This window comes from Podarcis raffonei, chromosome 15 (assembly GCF_027172205.1).
Source record: "Podarcis raffonei isolate rPodRaf1 chromosome 15, rPodRaf1.pri, whole genome shotgun sequence".
Classification (NCBI taxonomy): Eukaryota; Metazoa; Chordata; class Lepidosauria; order Squamata; family Lacertidae; genus Podarcis; species Podarcis raffonei.
The window spans coordinates 20,544,027-20,552,516 of NC_070616.1; the positions used below are offsets into that span (position 1 = coordinate 20,544,027).

The following is an 8,490-nucleotide window of genomic DNA, read 5'->3' on the forward strand; positions in this document are numbered from 1 at the left end:
GCATGGTTATCCTGAGAAGTGGGCAGGACTTTTCCGTTCTTCTGGACATATATGAGCTGATGATTAAGTACTTCTAATCTGTCAATTATTTCTTGTTGTTCCCTCGGTGGAAGGTTGCCAAAGGTGGCTAAAAGCTCTCTTTCCTCCGGCGGGGTCAGAGAATTGCATGCGCCAGTGGATTCCTTTAGAGCTTGTGGGGACGTAGGGTAAGTCCAGTTTCGGTACGGGTGGGTATCCTCCGGAAGAGGAGGCTCAATATCCCGAGATGCTCCCGACCTCTCCGACAGGGTCCGCTCCGTGCCGTAGTCGGCAAGTAGAAGGGGATGGCTCATGCTATCCATAAAAACTCTTGTTGGGGTGATATCGTACCTAGCCAAGAGTGATTTCTGCCTGATGATAGCTGAAGGGATCCTTGGAGAGTAAAACGCAAGCATCACTCTCTGTTGCCTGAGGTGCTGGTTCAAAGGTAATACTGCAATAAGATCGCATTGTGTGATTTCTATGTTTAGGAGGTTGCTTAGTTGCTTTTTAACCCCTCCCAAGGTGAGCCACCTTGCTGACCCTACCCCGATATTTAGGCAGATTTTCTTAGGTTGCAGGGACAATGCTTGATGTTTCAGTGCAGTATTTAGTTTATATTTAGGGATCTCACTTCCTTTTTTGGTTGAGTGTAAGGTCCTCTGCCACTTCATTTCCCCCGTATCTACAGTTGGTTTAGACATTGACCCGAGGTTGTCAATTTTCTGTTCAAGGCTAGATAACTGGGAGGATAGCACATCAATCTTCTTGAATATGCAATTAAGGGTTCTGACCACAAGATGGAGATGTTCATGTTGTTCTAGTCTAGCGCAGTCCTCGGCTCCGGCGTCCTGCACCACCCCCAGTGGGGGGCTCCCTCTTCCTCCGAGCTTGCCGTCCGCAGTTTTAGTCTGGGGTAAAAATAATTCCTCTGGAGTTGACGTTGTTTCTGGAGACGTTAGAGGGTAGAAACGGTTCTGAGTTTTCACCCTATAGCAGTGATCAGTGGGGACACTCCATTTGCCAGACACGGGGGGGTCGGTTTTTGATTGTTTAGTTCTTGGGGAGGGCGAAACCTCGTCACAATCCCTTCGGCGTTTGCCTTGGCCCATCGTTGTGAGTCTTTTAAAATAGCAGTGCTTAGAAGGTAATAAAAGTGGTAAAAATAGAAATACAGCCGGATGTGGGCCGGCGCAAAGCCAGTGAGACAAAGGTTGCTTCCAAGACTGCCGGAGAACACAGTTATCTGCTCGTTAAAGCTAATTTACGATGCAGGCTTTACAGTTATCAGTTATCAGTAATGTGAGCACCTGACATGGGCTCCAACACCCTGGTGCAATCTTCAGCAAGAGTTTGAAGGGCTGGGCGCCGCAACACAAAGTTTAGGGCGGATTCGAAATGAACTCCGGCAAATGCGTCTTACCTCGTCGCCTCCTTGCTTCTGCCTCACCACTTTCTTTCAGTCTTGAGTGGTCGTGAGACTGTGGAGAGACCCGGCGAGCGAGTGACGGAGGGGCAGAGCAGCGTCAAGGTTGCTGCTGCTCTAGGCAAGTAATTAAAACCAATTGATGAGCTCCTTTGCCGTGGGAGTCACAGGCTTTCAAGATTAATGGTGTCGTCCCTGAGTCTCTTCTCTAGATGGTTGGTGAGGATCATAAATATCTTGCTGTTGTTCCCCTACTTTCCATATGCAGGGGATACGCCACCATCAACTAATGCTAAGCTACACCTCCTAAAAAGTAGGCACTTGTTCTTTTTCCAGGAGATTTGCAGAGCCAAGACAGGCTCCCCTGAAATAACGATACCCCAAGCATCTGCCCTAATTTGTCACAATGTTTGTGCTAGCTCTGCATGTGCCTCTGTCGCCACTGACCCTTCCTTCCTTCCACTGGGATTTGTATAGGCAATGCAGAAAGAATGACACAGCCTCACCATAGGCACAGCTCTTCTAAGCAGCAAGAACCGACAAGGGGGCACCAGCTATTAGTCATCATTAATAAGCCAAAGGCTTATTAGGCAATTAGCCACGGCTCTGTGGTTGTGCATTTGGAAACTAAGCTCCACCTTTAACTGCAAGCCTGTGCTTGGGTGGTAGGAGACCTCTGGTTGACCTGGCATTGCAGAAACAATGGTGGAAGTTGGCAATTTGGGAAAGGCAAAATTCTTCTTGTTGTTGTTCTTCTTTTGAGCGGGAAAGCGAAAAAATACATATGTTTTCTCTGGATTGCCAATTGCCAGGAATAATAGTGCATAGAGAAGGAATGAAGGGGAAAGAGCCTGCTATGAGCAGAGGTTGTTTGTTCTGAGAGATGAAGGCATGTTGGATATTCCTGGAAGGGTTATTTAAAGAGCAGAAACATGGGCTTCTCCCTTTCTGTCTTGCTAACATTTAGCAGTTTGACAGCTCTGAAAGCAACTTACAGTCACTATTTAAAAACAGGATTTTAAAAATAATAATAGCATTACAGACAAAAGGAGGAGGGGGAGGGACAGCCATGTTTACACCAGCTTGGGCTTCTTGGAGAAAAAGGTGGAAAATGAATGCAAAAAAATAAATACAATAAAATAGCAGCTTCAGTGAAAACCTCACTTCCCCAGCATCTCAGTCCCAAGGGAATCTGAACTTTGTCTCTGGCAGCTGCTATTACTATTATTATTATTACTATTATTACTACTACGACTATTAAACATGTAATTTGTTTGTTATACAATGAACTTCTCCAAACGACTCTCCGCATTTTAAAGACCATAAGCCCGAAGAAACAAATGCATTATAACAAACACACGTGGTGGAATACCCAGTCACAGGTTTCCCAGTGTCATATGTTTCGTAGTTTGGCCCTCTTGGGTTTCCTTAGAAGACAGACAAGGTACCTCAAAAGCCACCCACTGGACCCGTCCAGCATACTGTGGGTTTCAGATTTGGAGCAAGATGAGTTCATCTTATGATAATCAGTGGACTACCTTCCTTACTCGTTTTAAGGCAGCGGTGGGATACTTAAGGTTCGGAGGCCGAATACGGCCCTTCAAGCCACTGTCTGGCCCTTGAACCTCTTCCCATGTCCCACCCCTTACTGGCCCTGCATTGCTTGTCATGTGCTTTTGCCTGCCGCCTGGAATATGCCCTTGGAAACTAGCCTACTATATAGAGGGAGGGGGGATTAACTTATCTGCCTACTTTTGCCTCTGGCCCTGTCCACCACTGGTATGCTGCCCCTAGAAGTTTGTTTGAGGTCCTCAGGATCTGTAGATTCTTAAGGGTATGTTGGGAAGTGGAAGCAATTTCTTTCCACGGGGGATCCACAGACCTCATTGTACACATATCCATCACAAACTTGTGCCTGGAACATCTCGTGAATTTTTGCTCTACCCCCATAAAGCCTGTGCCTGTTTTGTCACTTGTGATCTTATCTTCTAAAGAACCACTTAAAAGAACTAGGGTCTCACATCTCAGCCTGAACCTGGTTCAGCTGTCTCGAAATCTGTGGCCTTATCAACCAACCCAGCATGTGAGGATATTCTGGGAGGCTTAAAATGGCCCCTGCACCCAGCAAAAGCAGGGATCTGTTTCCCCAGCAGCATCAAGACAGGAATCCCCTCGGACAAAATACACAGCCTCTTCTTTCTTCTCCCTTTTCTTCCTTCGTGACTGCCATTTTGTGTGCTTACTAAGAAGGTCAAATGGCAAATAGTTTGCCAGCTCCTTTCAGTATTTTCGCTACCAGTTTGGTTTCACAGATTGTTGTTGAATAAACCCAAATATTTTAAACTTGGGGGAGGGTTCCCCCCCATTTGACATCATCATCACCACCATCAAATTTACGGTTGCCTTCTACACATATGCCTCAGTGACGTACAACGAAAACAAAACAAGAACTCAGTTAAAAGCGCGCACACAAAATCAGCCAATACATTTAAAACAAAACTGAAACAATGCAAGAGAGACTCTCCTGGCAAAGACCCCTTTATCCAGCTGGGAAAGCCTGTCGGAACAAAAATGTATTCAGTTGTTTCCAGAAAGTGCGGATAGTGGCTACCTGCCATATCTTGAGAAGAATGCTGCTCTACAGAACAGGGAAAGCCACACTAAAAACCCTGCTCCATGTTTATTATTATTATTATTATTATTATTATTATTATTTGCCCTCCTTTCACCCTAAGGTCCTAGGGCAGGTTACAACATTAAAACACAATATTAAAAACAGTTCAAAACAATTTACAACCACAAAAATCTGGTGGGAGGGTCCTAAAATGTATATCCCTCAAGTGTCAAAAGGTTATGACAGAGATCTTTGGAATTTGCAACAGAAACTTTCCTGCATACTCCATAAGATGATCCTTTGCCCCACGAGGTGGCAAGAGCAGTCGGGCCCCACCCCTGACCCACCCAAAGCCATTGACTCCACCCCACGGACCCACCTCGTACCTCACTGGGTGCGGCTGAAAGAAGAGTTGACCAGCTGGATGATGTTATCAAGAGAGGCTGTTGAGTTTCTGTTTAGCACCAGACAGTTAGAAAAGAAGGCCTAAGTATTCAAAAGTCAGTTCCTATAAAGTTACAAGCAAAACCTAGACACCCTTGCTATTTATATGTTTGAACGCTTTTCCAGAGAAAGGTAGTTACAAGGGATAGCCTTTCGTCCAGATGTAGAGCTGGGTCATGTCATCACCAAGGGGCAGCTTTCTGGCGTGGGTTGACTGTCTGGGGGGTGGGGAGTAGCCTGTTTGGGCGCTGTTAGAAATACATCATTTGTGAGGTTCCATTATGTTTTGTTCTGTTACTTATTGTTTGTAAGCGCTTTGGGATTCGTTTGAATTAAATCAAATCAAATCTGAATAGCTCAACGTCCCTGATTCTCCCCCCCCCAAAAAAAAACCCTCAGGCCCACGCTACTTTGAAGGATACTACAATAAAGGCGCAACTGCTGAAATGCTATGTTCTAAACTGATGGGGTGAGTCAAGTCTAACCTACCTCGCAGGGCTGTTATGAAGATGAAATGGGACAGGCCCAAACAAATACAACTGAGCTTTGAATTGTGGGAGGAAATACTAATATGATAATATGAGGTGCCTTCTGATTTCTCCTGTGGTTTCCTCTCCCTTTGTATAGTCTAATGAGGACCAAGCAGCTCATCAGAACGAAGCAACATAATAGAAAGAGACAGATCTACGCCACCCCCTCATCCCCAACAGAGTCTCTTTCCCACAGCGGCTGGCTCTCCGCTCATATTTTATTCCAGTCACTTGTATTAGCATTAAGTAATGGAACAGAAGCTCCGTTTGTGTGTGAAAATCAATGTTTCACACAGTAGTGATTTGGCATCGTGGCTGAAGTGAGAACGTGGCCTGTGTATAACATTTATTGCAAATGGGCTTGCTTGTCTAGTTCCACATTTCAAATGGGCTCTCAGCAGGGATGGCAGATTAAAAGGCCAAGTGTTGTTATAATGCAAACACAGCAGTTCACCTGGGTACAGGGGGAGGTTTCTGAGACCTACAGTGACATCAAATGCCTCCTTATGTAAGGGATATTTGAGGCAACTGCTAAAGGAAAAGTGGTTTTGAACCCTGTTTGCTTTTGGTTGACCCTTCTCTCCAGAGAAATACAGCCCAGCACGGGACCTTGGGCGGCGGCGGGGGAATCCCAGAAGCCAGGACAGCAAGTGGGATCCTGGCTTATGGGATAGCCAAACGCAGCCTCTTCCAGGCAGTGGCATGAATTCTCCCCCTGCCTGGGAGAGGCTGCACACGGCTAAGGCTCCCCCAAGAGCCGCGCTTCCTTTAAAGAGCGCATGGAGCGTGGGTGCGGCTCTTGGGGGCTTTTTCCTGAGGAGGAAAAGCCCCCAAGAGCCGCACACACGCTCCACGCTGCTCTTTAAAGGGAGCGCTGAGCAGAGCCTCCCTCCTGCATTCGCTCCATAAGACGCACACACATTTCCCCTTACTTTTTAGGAGGGGAAAGTGAGTCTTATAGAGTGAAAAATACAGTATATGTTGGGGAATGGCCCCCACCCTGCAAAGAAAATGGAGGAATCAGCAGGCACCTGGCTCCCAGCCATGCTAGCACCAGTCTGGCACATGAGGGTGGGGGACATGGAAGGAAGCATTCCTGTAGTATAGGGCACTCAACTGACATTTCAACCTACCTGACCTCTGAGCCTTTCCTCCCTTGTTCTGGACTGCCTCACTCCTAAGGAAGATGCAAGCTCTTGCTGGAAGCTACTGGTGGGGAGAGTGTTCCTATGATTCCCAAATGTTTCAGAAGCATATTTTTGTTCCTTTAGTTGCTTGATATATAATCATTTCCTAGGAACCATAAATGGGAAGTGCAAGTTCTTCTAACAGTATGGTTACAGGGAGCAGCATGTATAAAATATTGAATGTAATAGGGTTATTAAGGTAACTGTATCAGAATTATCATAGGAATGTTAAGGAGGGAGGGAGGGAGGGGGAAAGAGAGATTGTGGAATTCTGGTGGTGAGTGATGATTGGATGAGGAGTTGAAAGGGAGTTTGAATGTGAGGCAGTTGAGAGTCAGTTGAGAGCAGTGGGTTCTGGAGGGGGTGGTTGGGCAACTAACTATTCAGTTTAGGATCAGTAGTCTAGTCATCATTTTTGTAATAAAGCAGCATGTACGATAAAGAGAATTTGAGGCCATAAGCTCAGGTACACACGCCATCCTACAATCATTTAGAGAATCATCCATACAGTCTCCTTTAGTGAGGGTGCAATACCTAGGATCTGGACCAAACATTGATTTTATTTTATTTTGATTTTTATTTGCTCTTTTCTAGTTTTATAGGTTTATGTTCTGGTTCTAATGATGTAATAGGGGTTGGGGCTCTTTAAATACTGGGGGCTGCCACACACTCCTTTTCTTCTTAAAAAAATTATAATTTCCCCTCGTTTTCAAAAGCACATGCATTGTCTCCTTCTTCAGGTTCTTCAGTTACATTTCTTGTGAGACATTGGTGTTATATGCAGTATATGGTTGGGAAGAAAGGGGGGGCCTCATCGTGCAGATTAGCATGAACTGAGATTTCAGTTTGCAAGTGGAGTATGAAAGCAAACACAGATGGGAAAGAAGTCTGATGCTGCCTCAATAAACCTCAGTTAGCCATAAAAAAGCTGATGGGAAGCCATCACAATGCAGTGTATGCAGCAAAACTTGAAAGGAAACTCAGTTTGCCACTGTGAGGCACTTCTTGGCTTAGTCTTATCAATAATTCTCTGCAAATACCAAAAAAAAAACAATTGTCTAAAGAAAGTTGACCAAATCAAACTCTTTCCTCCCCCTTTTGTGGCCAATGAATCTACACCTTGAAAGAGAGAAAGAAGAAAGAAAGAAAGAAAGAAAGAAAGAAAGAAAGAAAGAAAGAAAGAAATATCGCAGGGAAGAGAGTTGGCTATGTTTTTTTTATGGCTAGTTTAAATGAGTTATTTGGTACTGTTATCGCACATTGTTTTTTAAAAATTTTCAGATGGAATTGCAATACTCTCTGTCATGTTTCCTCCTCGCAACAAACCTGCAAACCATTTTTCAGATGGGAAACTAAGGTCTGGAGATAGCAACTGGTCCAAGACCTCACAAAGAGCATATGGAAGAGGGAAGACTTGAAAACAGCTCTCCCAAATGGACAGTTTTCTAATTCTTGGCTCTTGAGGTGCAGCAGAGCCTCAAGCCAAAATCTGCTCATTTCTTTGTGCAATCATATTTCTGGAGTGTCCATTTTTATGTGTGCTGTGGACAAGAGCCAGAATAGCGGTTATTCAGTCTTAGCTCCACCATTAGATCTTGTAAACATTGAGATCAGATGTGTTTACACTGTCTGTACTCCAAAAAGTGGGTCTTTGGGATGCAAATGACTATTGCTGCCTGTAATTGTATACCTAACCCTGTAAGGAACTGCATGTTAGATGCTACTAAAATAGATCAGTTTTGTTAATCTTTCTCTATAGTTCCTAACTTTTTAATATTTGATGAGATTTCAAGGGCCAGCAGCCTTATACTTATTTAATTTTGTTTATTTGAAAGTTTTATATCCATGATGGGAGAAGTGGAAATCTGCATGTAAGACTTAGCTAATAATATTTCCTCCCTAGCTCTCATTTCTTCATATTTTTTCCTTATCCATTGACATTGTTATCATACACCCTGTTGAACAGGCAAATGACCCTGGCTTTATCTTCAACTGTCTCTGGGCTGAATCTCTCTCTCTCTCTCTCTCTCTCTCCTTTGTTCTCCATAGTCAGTCCCTTGCCAAGTGATGTTGCTTCTCCCGTTACAACTTGTACAAAATGGCTGAATAGTTTCATTTCATCATATGAGGTATAAAAACATCCTTATGATCAGGTCTGTTTTCCCTGAGACTATAGTTATTAATTGACATCCATTCATATTTGGATCCTTTTTATCAGATAGGTACATAAAATCCTATTTTATTCTTAGTAAGCAATGCTTAATTTCTAAA

At 44.2% G+C, this 8,490-nt stretch overlaps 1 long non-coding RNA gene across 1 annotated transcript; it reads left to right on the forward strand.

Annotated features, from left to right (window-relative positions):
- The first annotated feature begins 6,461 nt into the window (after positions 1 to 6,461).
- LOC128402996 (uncharacterized) lies at positions 6,462 to 8,371 on the forward strand. The gene is made up of 2 exons (XR_008327832.1): positions 6,462 to 6,685; positions 7,501 to 8,371. It is a non-coding gene; the product is annotated as an uncharacterized LOC128402996 (long non-coding RNA).
- Positions 8,372 to 8,490: the final 119 nt, after the last annotated feature.